General features: G+C 48.1%; 1 pseudogene; it reads left to right on the top strand.

Annotated features, from left to right (window-relative positions):
* The first annotated feature begins 10,911 nt into the window (after positions 1-10,911).
* Positions 10,912-20,651, top strand: part of LOC147736810 (uncharacterized) — a 108,617-nt pseudogene continuing 98,877 nt past the window's right edge.

The following is a 20,651-nucleotide window of genomic DNA, read 5'->3' on the forward strand; positions in this document are numbered from 1 at the left end:
AATCCGTGCTGCAGGCCCACGAGTAGCGGTGGACTCACAAGCCCAGATACCCGCAGTGCTCATTACTGGGGACTGACAAGCAAGTCACACATCCAATCATAACACAATTTACCACAGGAGCACCAGCACTTTCCCACGGATCAGCAGTGCGAAAAGCGTGCAGAAACGTTATACCAGCAAAAACGGAGTCAAAACCAGGAGGGCAGAAAGCAAAACCTCGGGGGAACACGCCAAAAGATGCCAAGTCTAACACACGTCCCCTCCAGCTGATTGTAGGGGGAACTACCCACACTCCTGGGAGTTTTCCTCACTAAAGCAGAAAAACCGGGACAGGCCATCGGCGTTGGCGTATTCTGTCTCAGGACGGTGTTCCACCGTGAAGTTTATTCCCTGTAGGGAGAAGGACCACCTCAGCAGTTTTGGATTCTCCCACTCATCTGCATTAACCATCTGAGGGGCTGTGGTCAGTCTGAACTTGGAAGTGAGTACCAAACAGGTAGGGCCTCAGCTTCTTAAGTGCCCAGACCACTGTGAAAGCTTCCCTTTCTATGGCACTCCACCTTTGCTCCCTGGGGAGTAGTCGTCTGCTAAGGAAGACTTCTGGCTGGTCTAGGCCCTCTTCGTTCAGTTGTGAGAGCACCGCTCCCACTCCATTCTCTGATGCGTCGGTCTGCACAACATTTTCTTTGGAGAAGTTGGGGGCCTTGAGCATGGGGGCCGTGCACATGGCGGCCTTGAGGGTATCAAACGCCTTCTGGCAGGACTCAGTCCAGATCACCTTTTTCGGCTGCTTCTTGGAAGTCAGCTCAGTTACATCCTTATGCCATATCCCTTAACAATACTCCGGTAGTATCCGGTGAGTACTAAGAAGGCCCTCACCTCGGTCTGGGTCTTGGGGGGGCTCCCATGCCAGAATGGTGTTTATCTTGGGCTGTAGGGGTGCCACCTGGCCGCTCCCTACCTGGCGTCCGAAGTACACCACTGACCCCTGCCCGATTTGGCCCTTACTGGCCTTAATCGTGAGGCCTGCCGTCTGCAGTGCCCTCAACACTTCCCCGAGGTGTTGCAGGTGTTCGTCTAACCTGGAACTAGACAACGCAATGTCGTCCAGGTATGTGGCGCTGAATTCCTCCAACCCGGCCCACACCTGGATGACCAACCTCTGAAACGTGGCAGGGGTATTCTTCAAGCCGAAAGGCATCACGTGGAACTGGTAATGCCTGTGTGAGGTCGAGTATGCAAATCTTTCTTTGGCCCCCTCGGTTAGGACGTACTCCGGAATCTGGCCGTCCCCAACCGGTCGATGAGCTCATCGGCTCGGGGGATGGGGTGTACGTCAGTCCGCGTGATGACATTGAGCCCCAGATAGTCCGCGCATAACCGCAATTGGGTGACTCTCACTGTCTTCATCGACAACCCTGTCCTGATGACGATCCCAACCTACGGGGATCGAAACGCCGTCGACTTTACAGCATAACTATATGACGCATATTACGTTTTATGCTCCTGTTAAAATTTATGCAATCATGTTCTAAGTGACTACAACTTGATCTTTTGGAGCCATTATTGATTTATAATTTGCCTTTATGCGCCGATCACGCTGTTCACCTTAGCACTTGCACCTTCACAGTCACTAACTGTATATATAACTACTCACCAAGTGCCACTGGGTTGTCACATGATTTGTTCTGTACAGTACTGTTTTGCCATGTGAAAGACCCCCTTGAATAATACCGCCTTTTTTCAAAAAAACCCTAGTGACTCCTTGTTGCTTATTTTTGTAATGCGAATTGCATACATTGTTAAAATTGCCTTCGTATGATACCTGTTGGGAGTTGTTCTTGTTTACATTACACACCCATCCCAACATGGTCTATGGGTTCCCTCCTGTTGCTCCTATATATACCAGGTCGTTACTGAGCAGACAATCGACAGGCATTGAAGGGCTCACACAACTACCTTCAAGGGACCTGAGACCCCCCCACACTCAAAGGGAACCTGCGCTGCTAGACACTGGCGCTCTGAATTGGTGACACCAGACTGAGGTTACACTGGCTCCATTATCCCTGAGAGCCTCAAACCTTATCCCATTGATGGTCACCCAGGTGCTGTATTTCTTTGTGTTAGGGGGCACCTGGGCTCCTGGGCACATCTCACTGTCCCCTAGTGAGACGAGAGTCATTTCTGCGTGGTCCCCACCCTCCTGTGGGTACTCCTCCTCCACCCCAAGCGCTACGCTAGCCAACACCTTAGACTGCTCACCAGTGGGTGGCTGCGCCTCCTTTGAGCACCTGAGGTCCCCCTTCATGTGCCCTACATGGTCACATGCAAAAAATCTGTGAGGCCGGTCTCAGCCGGCTTTCCGGTTGAGACCACTTGCTTCTTATCTCCGGGGAGATGGGAACCTTTACCCTGGGTGTTATTGTGGGGCCCTTTAGAGAACTCCTGCATTTTACCCTTGTCCCCCCACCTTTCTGCTGGGGACCCGGCCCCCCCTTTGGCTGAGTCTCTCCCAAACGCTTTCTTGTGGACCCTGGTACTCACCCAGCAGTCCGCCTCCATAGCAAGCTTCCTGAAGACAGTCAGCTTACTATCAACTAGGTGCTGGCGTAGATCTGCAAAACATAGACTGGACAGGTGCTCCCATGCAATCAATTTATAGAGCCTCTGATAATCTGTCACATTACTGCCTTTTACCCAGCCATCCAATGATCGGCAAAACACATCCACACACTCCAACCATGTGTTGGCATCGGACTTCTTACTGGACCTAAACTGGTCCCTGTTCTTTTCAGGATTAAGACAATATTTAGTGAGGAACGCGTCCTTCATGTCTGGATGGGTGAGGTGATACCCCTTAACCAAAGCTATTGAAGTGCCCCTCGCTTCTTCAGGGAAGAGAGGCCACAATCCTGCTCCCCAATTCTCCTCAGGGACTCCATTCATGTGGATTGCTGCCTCGTACCCCTGAAACCACCTTTGTATGTCATCCCCTTCCTTGAATTACTTGCCCACATTCTTAGGGATGTGCATGATTCTGTCTGCCTGTCTTGACGAGTTGCCGCCACCATCTGAGCCGGGTCTACTCCTTAATTCCAGCGCTATAAGACCTCGCTCATGGTCTAACATTATTTTCTCTTCTTCCATGGCTAGTATTTTGTTTTCCCTCTCACTTTCCATCCTGAGTTTTTCCAACTCGACGGCACCAAGAACTACTCCTCATCTACGAACACACAACAGATATCCGATCCCAACCACCTACAATGCATCCTGCTCAACACCCGCTCGGTCCACAGACACGCCATTGACCTCTGGAATCTACTAGACACCATCTCTCCGGACATCGCCTTCAGAACAGAAACATGGATGAATGCCTCTTCAGCCCCAGACATCACCATTGCCATCCCGAAAGGCTATAAGATCACTCGCAAGGACCGTACCGGCCACTCAGGAGGAGGCATCGCTATCGTCCACAAGAAATCCATCCGCATCTCAACCAGCTCAGACATCAATCTCGCCAACTCTGAACACCTTCACTTCCAGATCCACATCAACCCCAAGACCACACTCAGAGGCACCCTACTTTACAGGCCACCAGGACCCCGCGCACAATTTAGTGAAGACATCACGGACTTCATCACTCCACACGCGCTCCCCTCCGAGGACTACATCCTTTTGGGAGACCTCAACTTTCACCTTGAAAAGAACAACGACCGCAACACCACCACCCTTTTGGACAACCTCGCAAACCTCGGACTTAAACAACTTGTCACTACCTCCACCCACATCGCAGGTCACACACTCGACCCTATCTTCACCTCCAGCAAACATGTTTCCTTCAGCCACACCACAGCTCTCCTTTGGACTGACCACAGCTGCGTTCACTTCACCTACAACAAGCCCACATCCAACAACCACCCCCAACCCACTCTGCAAAGAAACTGGAACAAAATCACCATCGACCAGATCTCCTCATCGCTTCTTCAAAAGCCCCCCGCCCACTCTTCAAACCAAGACCAAGCAGCCACCAACCTCACCCTATGGTTATCCAACAGCGCCGACATCCTAGCACCACTGAAAAAACGACAAATCAAACTAGGCAGCAAGAAGGCCTCCTGGTTCAACGATGACCTTAAGAAATCCAAGAAACTCTGTCGCTCCCTCGAGAAGGCCTGGAAAAAAGACCCAACCACCAGCACCAAGGACGCCTTCAAAAACGCCACCCGCATACACCACCAACTAATCCGAAATGCCAAGAAAGCAGCCTTCAAGGACCGTCTAGATAACAACGCCCACAACAGCAAGGAATTATTCAACATCGTCAAGGAATTTACCAACCCCTCAGCCAACTCCAACGACATCACCCCCTCTCAAGCCCTCTGCGACTCCCTAGCCTCATTCTTCCACAACAAAATTGCAGACATCCACAACAGCTTCGACAACCAACCCGGAGACCAACCCACCCAATCCCCTGCAGGACCCCCACCCCCTCTGAACATCCTCAATGACTGGAAGCCAATCTCCACTGAGGACACCATCCGTCTGATGAACTCTATCCACTCAGGATCCCCCACAGACCCTTGCCCTCACCACATCTTTAACAAAGCAGACTCCATTATTGCACCGCACCTCCGAGACGTCATCAACTGCTCCCTCAACTCCGCAACCTTCCCGGAAAGCTGGAAACATGCCGAACTCAGCGCCCTCCTGAAGAAACCCACAGCTGACCCCACCGAACTCAAAAACTATCGCCCTATCTCACTCCTTCCATTCCCGGCCAAAGTCATTGAGAAAGCTGTCAACAACCAGCTCGCCACATTCCTCGAAACCAACAAATCCCTCGACTCCTCACAGTCCGGCTTCCGAGCCAAGCACAGCACCGAAACCGCCCTCATCGCAGCAACAGACGACATTCAAACTCTACTGGACAATGGAGACACAGTCGCCCTCATCCTCCTCGACCTCTCCGCAGCCTTCGACACAGTCTGCCATAGCACCCTTCTACAGCGCCTCAAAAACATCGGAATCCAAGGAAAAGCACTGGAATGGATCACCTCGTTCCTCTCCGGAAGAACCCAGAGAGTCCGCCTTCCACCATTCAAGTCAGAGGCCACTGAAGTCATCTGCGGCGTACCTCAAGGGTCCTCACTCAGTCCCACCCTCTTCAACGTTTACATGAGCCCCCTCGCGACCATCGCACGCCAACATAACCTCAACATCATCTCCTACGCCGACGACACTCAACTGATCCTATCACTCACCAGAGACCCTAACACGGCCAAAACCAACCTACACGAAGGAATGAAAGAAGTAGCCGAATGGATGAAGCACAGCCGTCTGAAACTGAACTCAGACAAAACAGAAGTCCTCATCTTAGGTTCCTCCCCCTCCGCCTGGGACGACTCTTGGTGGCCAGAGGCCCTTGGAAAAGCACCCATCCCGACGGACCACGCACGGAACCTGGGCGTCATCCTGGATTCCTCACTCGCGATGAACAGACAAGTCAACGCCGTTTCTTCATCTTGCTTCAACATTCTTCGCATGCTCAAAAAAACATTTCGCTGGATCCCTACCGAAACTAGAAAAACAGTCACCCACGCTCTGGTCACCAGCCGACTGGACTACGGAAACACCCTCTACGCCGGCACCACCGCAAAACTCCAGAAAAAACTACAACGCATCCAGAACGCCTCAGTCAGGCTCATATTAGACATCCCGCGTAAAGAACACATCTCTGATCACCTGAAAAACCTCCACTGGCTCCCCGTCAATAAGAGGATCACTTTCCGGCTCCTAACCCACGCACACAAAGCACTCTACGAAATCGGACCCGAATGCCTCAACACAAGACTATCCTTCTACACCCCCTCCCGCCAGCTACGATCCTCCAACCAAGCCCCTGCCACTGTACCCCGCATCAACAAAACCACCATGGGAGGTAGATCCTTCTCCTACCTAGCAGCTAAAACTTGGAACTCTCTTCCCACTGACCTTCGCCTTACAAAGAACCACCTAGCATTCAGAAAACAACTCAAAACGTGGATATTCGACAAGTAACTCCCCGCCCTTCTTCAAGCGCCTTGAGACCCTCTGGGTATGTAGCGCGCTATATAAATTTTTTGACTTGACTTGACTTGACCTGACTTGGACTTTGAGGTTTTTGCACAAAGACTTCAATTCTCTCTCTGAGTAGAGCTCCAACCAATCCTCCTCAAAGGCAATATCCATGGATGCAACGGATGATGCTATTGATTCCGGCATGATGAAGCAGAAAGTTCACCTGGCAAGATAACAAAAATCGGGCAATAAGAAAACAGGTTAGTATGTGGCACGTAATGGTCTGCGATATAGCAGTAGTGCACACCAATCACTGTAAGTCAAGTGCAAATGCAAGTCCGATCCTCACCGCTGACAACTAGTGATAGAAATGGGATTAATGGCTAGATCAGACTTGGGCCAAAGCGAGGCAGAAACCACCAATCTAGTCAGGATAAGGGAGTTACCCTTCTAAAATAACCCCTGCTCACCCCCTTGGTAGCTTGGCACGAGCAGCCAGGCTTATCTTAGAGGCAGTGTGTAAAGCATTTGCACATAACCAACGGTAAAGCAGTGTACGCACTACAGAAGGACACCACACCAGTTTAGAAAAATATTCAATTTTTATATACTTAAGACAAGACCAAATACGATAAAAATCCACAATACTATACTTCAAAATCGCCACTTATCCAAATATGCTTTAAAAATAGTTCCTTGTTGTCGATAGCTCCATCCGGGGCTATCACGACGTCATGAACAACAAATCCAAAAACAGTTCTGGCTGACCGCTGGGTCGCAGGCCAAGTACGGGGTCGGGAAGACCCTCAAACAGTGCCTTTCAGAGATGCAGGGCGATGGGGCCCTTGAAGTCAACCGCGTGTGAAGCGCAGCAGGGCAGCGTGTGGTGCCCTCAGGTCGCAGAGCGAGCAGCGGCTAGGTGGCTGCCTCAGATGGTGTTGTCTGTGAGACCAGGGTCGCGGTGCAAGATGGAGGCGGAGGAAGAGGTGTGGCGCCGCGGCTAGGGCACTGACTCCGGAATCTGGGGATCATGGTTCGATCCCCGGCACCGGCGACAGATTAGCCCAGCACCATGTGACTCTGGGCAATAGCTTACTTAATCTTCCTGACAGCCCCCAGCACCTAGAGACCCTAATGAGCTTTACAAATGTGGATTATATATTATATGTGGATTATATAGGCGGTGCTCGTCACGGTGCTAGCAGATCATCGTGCAAGCTGCGGCATTGCTGTTGCTGAAGCACTGTCATCGGCTGACGAACTGGAGTCGATGGCGCCGGCGTCGGTAGGCCAAGGCTGCGGTGTGGGATGAGGGTGGTGCATCGTGTAACTTACGAGTGGTGCCCCCAAACCACGGTGCAGGCAGTGGTGTTGATTTCGGCTGGAAGTGGCAGCGTCAGGAAGGGCACGATGTCCTCGTGTAGCGAGGTGGTGCAGAGTGCGGGCCCAAAGGTCGAGGTGCGAGCAGCGGTTTGGTGATGGCATCAGCAGGCATCGTCGGTGAGACCAGGTTTGTGGTGCGGTGTGGCGGCAGTGCCCTCTGAGGTGCCAAAGGTTTGGCGTGAAGCAAGGCGGTGCAGAGTGCGGTGCCCAGAGGTCACGGTGCAAGCAGCGGCTCAGTGATGGCGTCAGCAGGCATCATCGGTGAGACCAGGGTCGTGGTGCAGCATTGCAACGGTGCCTTTTGCGGTGCCTTCAGGACACGGGTTCAGTAGGATCTTGGTAGACGTCGTCGGGTGGCGTTCTTTGGGTGGCAGCACAAAACACACAGTCCCCATTGCTGCGGGTCGAAGAACATGAAGTCTTTGCTGTTCCTGGGACTTCGTGAACAGGGGGCAAGCTCTACTCAAGCCCTTGGAGAGTCTCACCAATTTGGTTGCAGAAATCCAGTCCAGGCGTTTCACTGCCCAAGACAAAAGCAGCCACTGCAGGTCAGCCCAGCAAAGCACGCAGCAAAGCGGTCTGTCCTTTCACAGTTTCTTCGGCTCTCCTTCTGTGCAGTCTTCTTGATCCAAATGAGTTCTAAAGTTCAGGGGTCTGGGACCCCGGATTTGTCCACAAAAATCCTTTGACCTGCAAGGCAGCGGGTGTTGGTGTCCAGCCAGAACCAATTGGGCCTTCTCTTGCGTGAATTCCTGGCAGGAGTGGAGACGGCTTTGTCAGAGGCAGACCAGGCCCTTTGAGGTGTAAGGAAATCTCCTCCCTCTTCCCCCGTCGTAACTCAGGGCTATTTTGCCTTTTCCTGACCTACCTAAACTATCGGGAGACCCATGCTCCCTAGCCATCTGTCGTCCAAAAACCAGACAGGCAATCCACATTCCAGCAGAGGCACATGGGATGACCGAGCAAAATAATACCCACTTTCTAAAAGTGGCCTTTATGAACTCAGAATGAAAAGGGCACCCTCGCTAAAGGCTGTGTCTTTAGAGGCTGAGTTCAGGCCTACCAAACTTCCTTCACTTATACCTTTCTCGGGCTACGTACGCGAGTAGCACAATCCGTGCTGCAGGCCTACGAGTAGCGGTGGGCTCACAACCCCCGGCACCCGCAGTGCTTGTTACTGGGGACTGACAAGTAAGTCACACATCCAATCATAACACAATTTACCACAGGACCACCTGCGCTTTACTACTGACCAGCAGTGCGAAAAGCACGCAGAAACGTTATACCAGCAAAAACAAAGTCAAAACCAAGAGGGCAGAAAGCAAAAACTTGGGGGAAACACACCAAAAGATGCCAAGTCTAACTCAGTGCTGCCCAGATGGATGCATGACAACTGTTTAAAACTTAACTCCAAAAAAACTGAGATCCAAGGAGTACCCAGCCTAGCTGCCTAGATGCAATTTTATATGCCCTCCAGAACACTACACTGCGCTTCGCTAATCTAAACCTGGCCCACATCCCTCATCATAGCAGAGCCAGAATGAGAGGTTTCTCCTTTCATGTCTTAGCTCTGACCAGATGGAATTCTTTGCCCCCTAACCTTAGAAAGATTCAATATCACTTACTGATTCGGAAACAGTGGAAGACCCGGCTCTTCTCCATCTGGGCTGATGATTTCGCCTTTCTGCCGCTGTTTTTCTTAGGATCCTTTTATGTCCCTTGCTGATATTGTCTGACACCTAGACCCACACCTTCCCCTCAAGGCAGGAGGTCTCCCGGTGTTGTGCATTCTAAGGCTCTGCTCCCCTCTTGTAAAGGGTCAAAGTGGTAACACCCCTGCAGCAAGTGCCATTATCTGAAGAGGAAATAAGAGACAGTGCACACCAATTCCCAGCCCAGTAAAGGCCTGAAACAGACACAAATAAAGGAGCGTGTACCTACATGTTCGCCTCTTCTGTTTGTACCTCATAAGTATCTACCTGTGCACCTCCTCCGTTTGTACGCCCCGGGCGAGCTTCTCTAATTACGCTTGTGATCCTTGTACTGCCAGCCATGGAATTTGACTATCAGACCATTACCTGATGTCTGCTGTGTGCATCGAGTCACTCCCCTGCTTTAGCTGTCAATGAACCCTGCTGAGCGAGTACACAGACATAAGGGAGTATGGAAGGTGATGAACAGGGAGTATGGTAAAGCTGAATGTAAGAAATGTGCAGGGGTGTAAATGCTGCACTCCCCCTCACGCAACGTACATCTTGTCCCACTCTGCCAATGCTCCATCCACCGACAGAGAAGCATGCTGGCACCAAACGCAAAACATTGTCAGAAACCATGGTAAGGTAGAAAAAGACAAAAAGCAGACATGTATTGGCAGCAGAGATATCGCAGGTATATTACTGCCTGTGATGGAATCTCTATAATAAATGCTGCAATCTTCCAACAAATGCTTGAACCATCCCTAGGAATGTGGCAAAGATAACTTAACAAACAGAAAAGTAAAGATAGGAGTTGGAACTTCAGCTGCTCCAGTGTGAACTGGAAAGTATTGTCAAGAAGAGTGTGAATGGAGCTACATTTCTTATATACTTCCTAGAGCGTTACCTTTATTATATACTTCATGAAGAGTTTTCTTTGTGATGTAGTCTTGAAAGCGTTACTGCTGTTATACACTTACTGAAACTGAAGTGACAGCAACACATCCTGATCCATCTCTTTTTCCACAATCCCTTCTTGTTTAAATGAAATCTTAGCCATGTGCGTCTTCGTAAAGCTGTACCTCTAGCAAGAGGGCGCTCCATGAGTGCTCTTTCTGTACTAAGTTACTCTGAAAATCACCTCCTTTTCTGAATTAGGTAAGAGTGACATGTTCAATGGAAGATTTAGTTAAATATCTGTGTATGGTGAAATAGCCCTTGGTAACTTTAAAAAATGGTAAAGAAGAGATGTATTTTACAACTAGTTAAATATTGTGTATTCACATTCTCTTACATTTCCATTTAGTGATTTTAAATCTCTTTACATCCAATAGGAAACCAGCCTTGAATGCACAAATGATCGTGAATAATGACAGTAATCGTGCAAATCTAAAAAAAAAGGTTAGAAAAAATGAGCTCCAATATTCAGGAAAAGATCTGCACAGTAAGAGACTGAGGAACCTGAACATAAACTGATAGATCCTGGAAGAAGCAGTCAAGAGCAATTCAGTGGATGTAAGAGCCTGAGCTGTGCACCTCCACGCAACAGGACTAAGAAATGACCTCTAGAAAATTAAGGCAACAACACTGACAAACCCCCTCCTATATAAACAGGCCTCCACCATCAGCTTTGATCATGTGTTCGGTATGAGGTGGATCCAGCTTTGCTCTGCTTCCTGTAATGATGGCAGACCACCATTCAGCGTGCTAGGTGTATTGTAATCTCTTTCTGGCCAAACATAAGGAGCAAGAAAAAAGCACAATGGAGTGGAGCCAGACAACTGAAGGGTAATAGAAAGAGAGTGTCATTGATCTACAACAGACTGTGCTAATTTGCATCTTCCAGAAGGAAGACTAATCTTTACTCGTAAACATGCAAAACCATTATGTAATCTAAAGACATACCCACCTACAAAGAAGCTTTACTTGCCACAATTATAATATATGTAGTTGGTGAGTTTTGTATTTCATTGTGAAATCTGAAATCAAGCATCCAAAATACCACACACATGCAGGGAATGTGAGAATAACACAAGTGCTTTATCAACCATGTTAGCTCCTCAGGAAACGCAGTCATGGGATGCAGACAAATATAAACCCGACCAAGAGACACTACCCAAGAAAGGAAAATCATACACATGCAGCAAAAGCTTTAGTTTGTCATCACTACTAAAGAGCCATCAGCAAACACACACAGGAGAAGCAACGTGCAATTGCAATGAATGTATGAAGAACTTTAGTCAGTTAGCACTCCTAAAAGATAATCAGCGAACTCACACAGAGGAAAAACCATACCATTGCACTGAATGTGTGAAGTGCTTCAGTCAGTCTTCAATTCTTCAAAGACATCAGCGAACACACACAGGAGAAAAACCATACCATTGCACTGAATGTGTGAAGTGCTTCAGTCGTTCATCACAACTCAAACGACATCAGCGAGCACACACTGGGGAAAAACCATACCATTGCAATGAATGTGGAAGTAGTTTTAGTGATTCCTCAAATCTCAGGATTCATCACCGAACACACACAGGGGAAAAGCCATTCCACTGCAGTGAATGTGTGAAGAGCTTCAGTCGGTTATCACATCTCCAATCACATCACCGAACACACACTGGGGAAAAACCATACCATTGCAATGATTGTGGAAGTAGTTTTAGTGATTCCTCAAATCTCAGGATTCATCACCTAACACACACAGTGGGAAAACCATTCCAGTGCAGTGAATGTGTGAAGAGCTTCAGTCGCTTATTAGACCTACAAAAACATAACCGAACACACACTGCGGAAAAACTATACCATTGCAATGAATGTGTGAAGAAATTCAGTCAGTTATCAACCCTCCGGAGCCACCAGCGTACACACACAGGGGAAAAACCATACCATTGCACTGAATGTGTGAAGAAATTCAGTCATTTATCAACCCTCCGGAGCCACCAGCGAACACACACTGGGGAAAAACCATACAAGTGCAGTGAATGTGGAAGTAGTTTTACTGATTCCTCAAATCTCAGGAGACATCAGCAAACACACACTGGGAAAAAACCATGCAAGTGCAGTGAATGTGGAAGTAGTTTTACTGATTCCTCACATCTTAGGAGACATCAGCGAACACACACAGGGGAAAAACCGTTTCAGTGCAGTGAATGTGTGAAGAGCTTCAGTCAGTTATCACATCTCCAAGCACATCAGCGAACACACACTGGGGAAAAGCCATTCAAGTGAGGTGAATGTGCAAAGTGCTTTAGTCGATTATCAATTCTACGAAGACATCAGCAAACACATACAGGGGAGAAACTATACCATTGCAGTGGATTTGGAAGTAGTTGTGGGAAGGATTTTCAACAAACTTCAGGGATTAGTGATAAAACCTATAAACACAACACACTTGAACAAGTTTAACAAGCACAGACTGGAGAATATTTCTAGCTGGTTTTGGTGTTTGGTCCTTTTGTGCAACAACCGGTTCAATGACAGCTGCTAGAGAACAACGTTCAAAGGCAGAAGAAGTAAAAGTAAATTGTGACCTGTAACTGTGAGAAATAGTACTTGCAGTACACAACATTTACTTCCGAAGCCCTGACGCGGGGCAAAAGATGCTCATTTCGATCATCACATGCATCTGTTAATACACCCACCATAGTGGCACTTCCCCAGAGGTGTCCAATATCAAGCTGGAGCCTTGGGAAATTTGCTGGCTCACCACTGACTGTAAATGATTCACTGCCAGAATAATTGTATATGAATATATTTTAGACCTTTCTTATTTACCCAACCAACACCTAACTGGTGAAAGGACAAAATCCGTGCATGATGGCAACATTATTGATCAGAGAGAAAGCATTTGAAAAGTTTAGTTCTTAATAGGTTTCTGAAAGCTTCACGATTAGGTAAAGATTGAATCTTGAGCAGTAAATAATTCAGCTCTTGGAATCCAGAAATATCGACTCGCTGCTTTACATTTCTTGATCCTTTGCACTGGAAAAGAAATCTGGATTCATAAGTAAAGGAACACAAAAGATACTGAGTTTTGATACAAATGATATTCAGGTTTTCATTTACAAGCTTTAAGCCAACTCTTTTTAACATCTATATCCAATCTCTGGCAACAGTGGCCAGGAGCAAAGGATTAGCTGTGGTATCTTACGGGGATGACTCACAGCTGGTAGTGGCATTATCTGACGACTCTGGGCAGCTAGTGCAGATTGGATAACGGCCAATTGTCTTCAGCTCAATGGCAACAAATTGGAGCTCTTGGTGGTGGGCAAAGATATCCATCTGTGGAGTGACCTCTGGTAGCCGTCCTCTTTGGGCCCTCCGCCGGCTCTTAAAACGGCAGTAAATAATCTAGGAGTCTGGATAGACCTTCTTTTCAAACCCAGACTAAGGTAGTAGCCGGAGTTTGTTTCTTTGCTGGGTTTCTTCGACCCTACCATCCATCAGGTAATCATTCAGGCCACAGTACTCTCTAGACTGAACTATGCGATCTCCCTATATATCGGGACCAATAGGGCAGAGATACTGTGTTTACAAAAGGCACAAAATGTAGCAGCCCGGGCCCTCCTTTGTCAGCCGAGAATCTGCTCCATCGCTAATTCCATCCGCAAACTACATTTGCTGCCGGTGGAGAAATGCATCCGAGACTCTCTGTATTGCCCACAGAATCATGATTCTCCAATCTCCTGCTATCTGGCTACCCTCATGGCATCCTATAGACCTACCTGTCAGCTGCGCTCCAAGGACCAGTATCTAGCGGTTGTTCCTCAATTAAGCTTTGGAACTCCCTCCGTGCACATATTAGAAACATTCATAAACATTCTCTTTTCCGTAAAACATCAAAACTCACCTCTTCCCTGCATAGTTGCCTCCTAGGTTTTCATGGCTTGCTTATGGCAGTGACATTTTAGCGCTGTTATGCCCGTTGTTGGGGCAACTTCATGCTTTATAAAACCCCTTAACATAACATACCAAGCAAAAAGATACCCTCGTTTTATAAACTGCCGGTGAATGAATGGATATAAAAAGTATGTGCTGCCTCATGAGCGAACAGTGAAACTTTGTAATGCAGTTGGGACATTCTCAGACCTCAAATAAGATAGATCGTAGCATTCTGAATCATCTGTAAGGTGCTTTTGTATTGCTGGAGCTGCCAAATACAGTGCTCTGATAGCCCAGCCTTGTGTAGAGGAAGGAGTTCACCGATATAATATGCACATCAGAAGAAAAGATACATCTTCAGTAGCCAAAGATAGTAGAAACTAATGCTTTACAATGAACGCCGCAGCCAGAGCGGTGGTAGGACTGCCTAGGCGTTGTTCGGTTTCAAGAACACTGCAAGCGCTTCACTGGCTGCCTGTTGCTCGGAGGATCGAGTTTAAGGTGCTTTGCTTGGCTTTTAAAATTTTAAAAGGCACGGCCCCCTCTATACTGATGAACTTACTGACCCCTTATGTCCCCTCTCGATCCCTGAGATCGATGGGTCAGAACCTGTCTGTTGTCCCACGTTTCTTGTTGAGTAGGACTGGCGGCCGCTCCTTTCGAGTAGTGGCCGCAAAACTGTGGAACTCTCTTCCTGCTGAAATGCGGGCACTGGACGACTTACTCCAGTTCAGACGTGCCATTAAAACCTTTCTTTTGAATAAAAATCTCTGATTCAGCGTCTTTATTGCGGTGTTGTGTATACCTTCTTTTGGCGCCAGGACGCCCCTTTGCTGGGGCAGCTGTGCGCGGTACAAAAACAGTTAACATAACATAACATAACAGTTCATTTTAACAAAGTGCTGAGTCTGGGAAGTTCTTCCTGCTGCCGACCATCATCATCACCACCACCACCCAGCCATTGAGGAACAGCAACAGACTGCTCTTCAGCACACCCATCCTATACATAACACGCACCAGGGGTTTGCTCCAGGGTCAAATTCACTTTACATTCACGTCAACAGCAACAAGCTCTAATCTGAACAATTTATATTCAGGAACAAGGGGTTTGTACGGCCATTAGTGGCATAATACATTTGAAACCCAGTAATTTATAGATCTGATTTACTGATACATAACCAAACATCCAAACACCACCCATGTATGGACATCCAAGAGCCTTTTTGAAACCACACTACAGAGGTGTGTACCAGGATTTACTTTAACATTTACATGAACTAAATTATGATACAGCAAGAACAATCATGATGCTATGAAATGTACACAATCATGACTAGATTTTACTTATTACTAAGAAATGTATGTTTTTTGATATGTAATAAAACAACACATTTATTTTAATACATGGTATTTGACTGTTGATTGTATAGGAAATCTTAAATGTGATTTAGTTCCTAAACTATAAAGATAATTTGTGGTGTCAGCAAAGAGCCTAGTTTATTTGGCTCTAGAGTGGTCAACTGATTTCGATAGCGTGACTGCTTTCAGCAGGAGTCCGCCGCACGTGGCATTAGAGGGGCCTAGTCTCAATAGCATGACTGCTTTCAGCAGGAGTCTGCCGCAGGTGGCATTAGAGGGGCCTAGTCTCAATAGCACGACTGCTTTCAGCAGGAGTCTGCCGCAGATGGTATTAGCGGGGACTATTCTCGCCAGTGTGCCTTCTCTCAGAGTGAGAGGTGCTGAAAATATGTCTGTATCCTGGCACTACTCTTGTTAATAATCCATAAAAATACCACAGAATGTTTAGTATTTGAAAGCAGTATGCCATACAAGGGCTTTAAACATGAATTTGTCAAATACATTTAAAAAACATTTTTAAGGTTCTGTATCTAATGTCTGATGGGTTTTCTTCGAAAGCCCTTTCTCCTTCGGAAGAAGTTTTGCATCGACAGACCCAATGCGATTTCTGATTAAAGGTTGACAATCCGTCCACCTCTAAACAGGGCTGGTGGGTTGACCATTGGTTTGGCTGATATAATGCTTAGTTGTGTTTTTGATAGAGTGCCCTGTCCACCACACCCTGAATCCAGCCCGTCTATTTTGAGTTACATTTGAAGACTGTCCCCCTCATTTATAGTTTGACAGGTAGCCCAGAGGAGCAAGCGTAACAACTTCCACTACCCCGTTGGACCACCGTCCACCATATTTAGCAATCTCCACCAACCTGGCTATCCCTGGGCCTTCAGAGGAGCATCTCGTACTGACCATACAGTATACATATTTAAATCACAGTGGCTGACAGTCTGGTTGTTGAACTAATGCATTAGCAAGAATACATGCCTAAGCATCACTTGGAATGACAGGTACATATCATATTTGGTAACATGATCAATGCAAGTCAATCACAGCCCCTAAAAGGCATCATATTTATAATCACTTGATTATACTATTACAACCAGGCACCATGGCAAGAATGCATGGCAAAATACTTCCAATTTACTTATCATTTCGCATATTGCATGTGACTTCCCATCCCCAAAAGAAACTACATTATGTAAATGCACCACTTGTGCAATTGCACCTTTACACCTCTAGGGGATGTCTCCACAAAGACAATCCATGTTTAGCCTTTCACTCCTCTGTGTAGTCATAAGCATCTGCTCCCAGCTGCAGAACAAAAGTTCCAGCATTAGGAGGCTTTATTAAACATGAATAACCCTTGAGGGGTTCTTTCCTTCAATCCCCAAAGACTGAGGGTGGAGACGTTCTACTTTTGTGCTGGGGGAGGCTGCGTTGCTTCTGCAGCTCCCCCTGCACCTTTGCCAACAAATAGTGATGACCCCATCTTTCTGGTGCCACCATGCACTGAAAACTAGCAGGTTTTCACTTCAGGCCTTGCCAGGCCCTGCAAGGCTATATGGGATGCTTTCCACCCCATCACATGCATATCTGAGCAGCGGCTCTCCTGCTGCTCCGGGGAGAGCCACACAGACTCCGATGGTGGCCTCATGCCCCGTTTCCACTTTCTCGGGGGCCCACTCCCACACGGGCACCCTGCATCCAGGTAAGTTGGAGAGCAGCTCTGGTGCCCACCACCAGCTGCTCTTGCTGACTTCCCATCTGGCCTGCACGCTTGCGTGCTGCCGCGGGAGCCGGCCCGTCATTCTGATCTGCCCGCTCCTGTGGGCAGACACGGACTCCGTCCCAACTCCTGAATGTATTGATGAGGTTACATACGGGGAACTATGCACAGGTAAGATGTGGGAGGAATGGGGCGCTGTCATCTAGGTTCCCAGTTGGCAGGGGGGTGAGGCAGGGGAGCGTTTTGGCACCAACCCTGTTTAGCCTCTATGTAAATGGCATAATCTCACATCTGGATGATGTCCCTAATAATGATGCGCCAAGGTTGGCAGGCAGGAGGGTGCCGGCGATTATGTTTGCTGATGACACCCTCCTGCTTTCCAAGTCCCCTATGGGGATACAACGAATATTGGACGGCTTTGGGGATTTCTGTCAATGCCGTGGATTGGAGATAAATGTTGACAAAACAAAATTTATGATATTTAATCCTCCGGCATCCTCCGGTCCTAATCCTATTCTGGGGTCTGCGGGATTGGAAAGGGTTACGACTTTCCAGTACTTAGGGGTTACACTGCATGAAAATTTGTCCTGGGGACCCCAACAAGTAAAATCGCAAATGAAACTGTCCCTGCTGGCGGGGGGCATTCTTAGAGTCTCCAACACTTCGACCTTTAAACCAGTGAACCCCGCACTGGAGATTTATAAGACTCAAGCGAGGGCTGCGGTTCTCTATGGTGGGGAGTTATGGGGGCACTCATGCAGGTCTGAAATCCCTAAAACGGAAACTAAATTCATCAGACAGTTATTAACACTTCCGCAAAGCACCCCGCTTCTCCCCCTAAGGCTAGATCTAGGTCTGAGTCCCATAGAAGATGAGCTGGCACTCAAACCTCTTAGGTTCTGGTGCAGGCTCTGGACAACGCCAGATCTGCTGAATTATAGGCTAGAGCTTAAGCAAATACTAAGTTATAATAGTGCAGCAAAAATCCCCTGGTTGATGTTCCTTAAACATGAATTTGAGAAATTGGGATTACCTGCCCTGTGGCATGATCCGGAAAGGGGCTGTCGCGAGGTTTCGGATCAGTCCCTTACTAGGATTTTTATGGACAAAAAACGTAATTCTGTTATGGCTGAGATACCCGCCACCCCCTCTCAACACAATCCCCAAAGGAAGGGAAACCGGAAACAGTTCTGAAGTTTTTGGAAGAGGGAGGGAGTGACCCTCCCGGCCGTATTTATTAAAATATGAAACAAAATTAAAACATAAATCCACAGTTTCATATTAATGTACAATTTCATTACCACAGTGCGATGTTTGGCTAACCTTAACAGATTCTCTAATACAGAGGTTCTCCTAGCCGAACTAACATCCTACAAAACATTTACTTGAAATTTTGAAATTGTACATCCTAACGTTTAAGGGCCAACGGCAAGGTCGTAACCGGTGTCAAGATCCCTAAACCAGAAATACCCCCCCCCCACTTGTGAGGGGCGACAGCACAGAGGCGTACCTCAAGTGCAACTACCAATTTCCCTTGACTTGACGGGGGCCCCAATAAAACTCGACGCCACTTAAAGGTCGTCCGAGGACTCGTGTGAGGTATCTAGAAGGTAGCGTAGACCCCCCCCAAACCCCACACAACTTACCACATCTGCCGTCGCAGACGTCCTGGCCCCGGGAAATTCCACAGGAGGGGGCTGTAACCCCTCCTATCCAGGAAGGGGCCTTGACCGCCTTTCCTTTTCTTTCGGCGACCCATCCTTAGAAGGGACCGCCTCCCCGTTGAGGGGCCAATGGCCACCTCCCCCGAGCGCTCCCATCCGTGTTGGGTGACGCCCATTCATAGGGATCTTCCAATTAGTGCTCACCGATCATGACCTTACCGCCCGACCAAAATAAATACGACAATGCTAACTAACTTTACTAAACTACAAAAACATTGGCTACTACAACTGTATTAAAAGCATGCTTACCAATGAACACTAAAGCAGAATTTCTTTATTCATGAAACAATAACCAAAATAGACCATTCTTTATTACATCCTCAAAATCATCACGGTAATACCACAACCTGTAAACGAAATTAGAGTTATCCATCAATTTTTATTCAAAAACAACTGGCTGTCCTCAGGGGCTGGTGGGTGGGTCAAAATTGGCTCTTCGTTCCGTCTCGAGCTCACGTGCAGCGAGGAGGTGCAGCTTCAGAGCACAGGAACAAGAGGATGCCTTCTGGTCTTGCGTCTCCTTTTATCCGTCTTCAGGGCGGGCGGAAACCCGCCCCTGCCTGCCCCAAGGGCGTGGCCAGCCGCGTCAGTGTCTAGGCCAGCCCACTCTAGGGCGGGAAAAAGCGCGCCCCGGCTACGCCGCTTCGGGCATACCAGCCGAGACTCGCTTCCCGCCCAAGATGGCTTCCCGGGGGGATCGTGGTACTCCGCCATACGTTCGGGGGGACCGAGTGGTCGCCCCTTTCCATATGGCTGAGATACCCGCCACCCCCTCTCAACACAATCCCCAAAGGAAGGGAAACCGGAAACAGTTCTGAAGTTTTTGGAAGAGGGAGGGAGTGACCCTCCCGGCCGTATTTATTAAAATATGAAACAAAATTAAAACATAAATCAACAGTTTCATATTAATGTACAATTTCATTACCACAGTGCGATGTTTGGCTAACCTTAACAGATTCTCTAATACAGAGGTTCTCCTAGCCGAACTAACATCCTACAAAACATTTACTTGAAATTTTGAAATTGTACATCCTAACGTTTAAGGGCCAACGGCAAGGTCGTAACCGGTGTCAAGATCCCTAAACCAGAAATACCCCCCCACTTGTGAGGGGCGACAGCACAGAGGCGTACCTCAAGTGCAACTACCAATTTCCCTTGACTTGACGGGGGCCCCAATAAAACTCGACGCCACTTAAAGGTCGTCCGAGGACTCGTGTGAGGTATCTAGAAGGTAGCGTAGACGACCCCCCCAAACCCCACACAACTTACCACATCTGCCGTCGCAGACGTCCTGGCCCCGGGAAATTCCACAGGAGGGGGCTGTAACCCCTCCTATCCAGGAAGGGGCCTTGACCGCCTTTCCTTTTCTTTCGGCGACCCATCCTTAGAAGGGACCGCCTCCCCGTTGAGGGGCCAATGGCCACCTCCCCCGAGCGCTCCCATCCGTGTTGGGTGACGCCCATTCATAGGGATCTTCCAATTAGTGCTCACCGATCATGACCTTACCGCCACAGGCCGGATAGTTGACCGGCTATCCGGACCCCCCACAAAACTCCTACCTAGAGGTCATGTTATAACGTTTTTAGCCATGCTAAGAAGTCTCCTATGAGTAACTCATTCCCCACCCGAGACAAATGCACACCATCCCCCAAATACATACTGTCATCATTAATACACCCATGCGAAATAGAATGCAATGTCTTGGAACGGAACAACCTACTCACTTTGTTATTAAGCTTTCTAACAGAATGATTCAAAGCAGGAACAGAAATAGCCCCCCGCCACACCTTTCGTGGGATCATATGGGACCACGCAATTGTGCACCCTGGAACT

The sequence above is a fragment of the Lissotriton vulgaris genome, chromosome 1_2 (assembly GCF_964263255.1).
Source record: "Lissotriton vulgaris chromosome 1_2, aLisVul1.2, whole genome shotgun sequence".
In the NCBI taxonomy this organism is placed as follows: Eukaryota; Metazoa; Chordata; class Amphibia; order Caudata; family Salamandridae; genus Lissotriton; species Lissotriton vulgaris.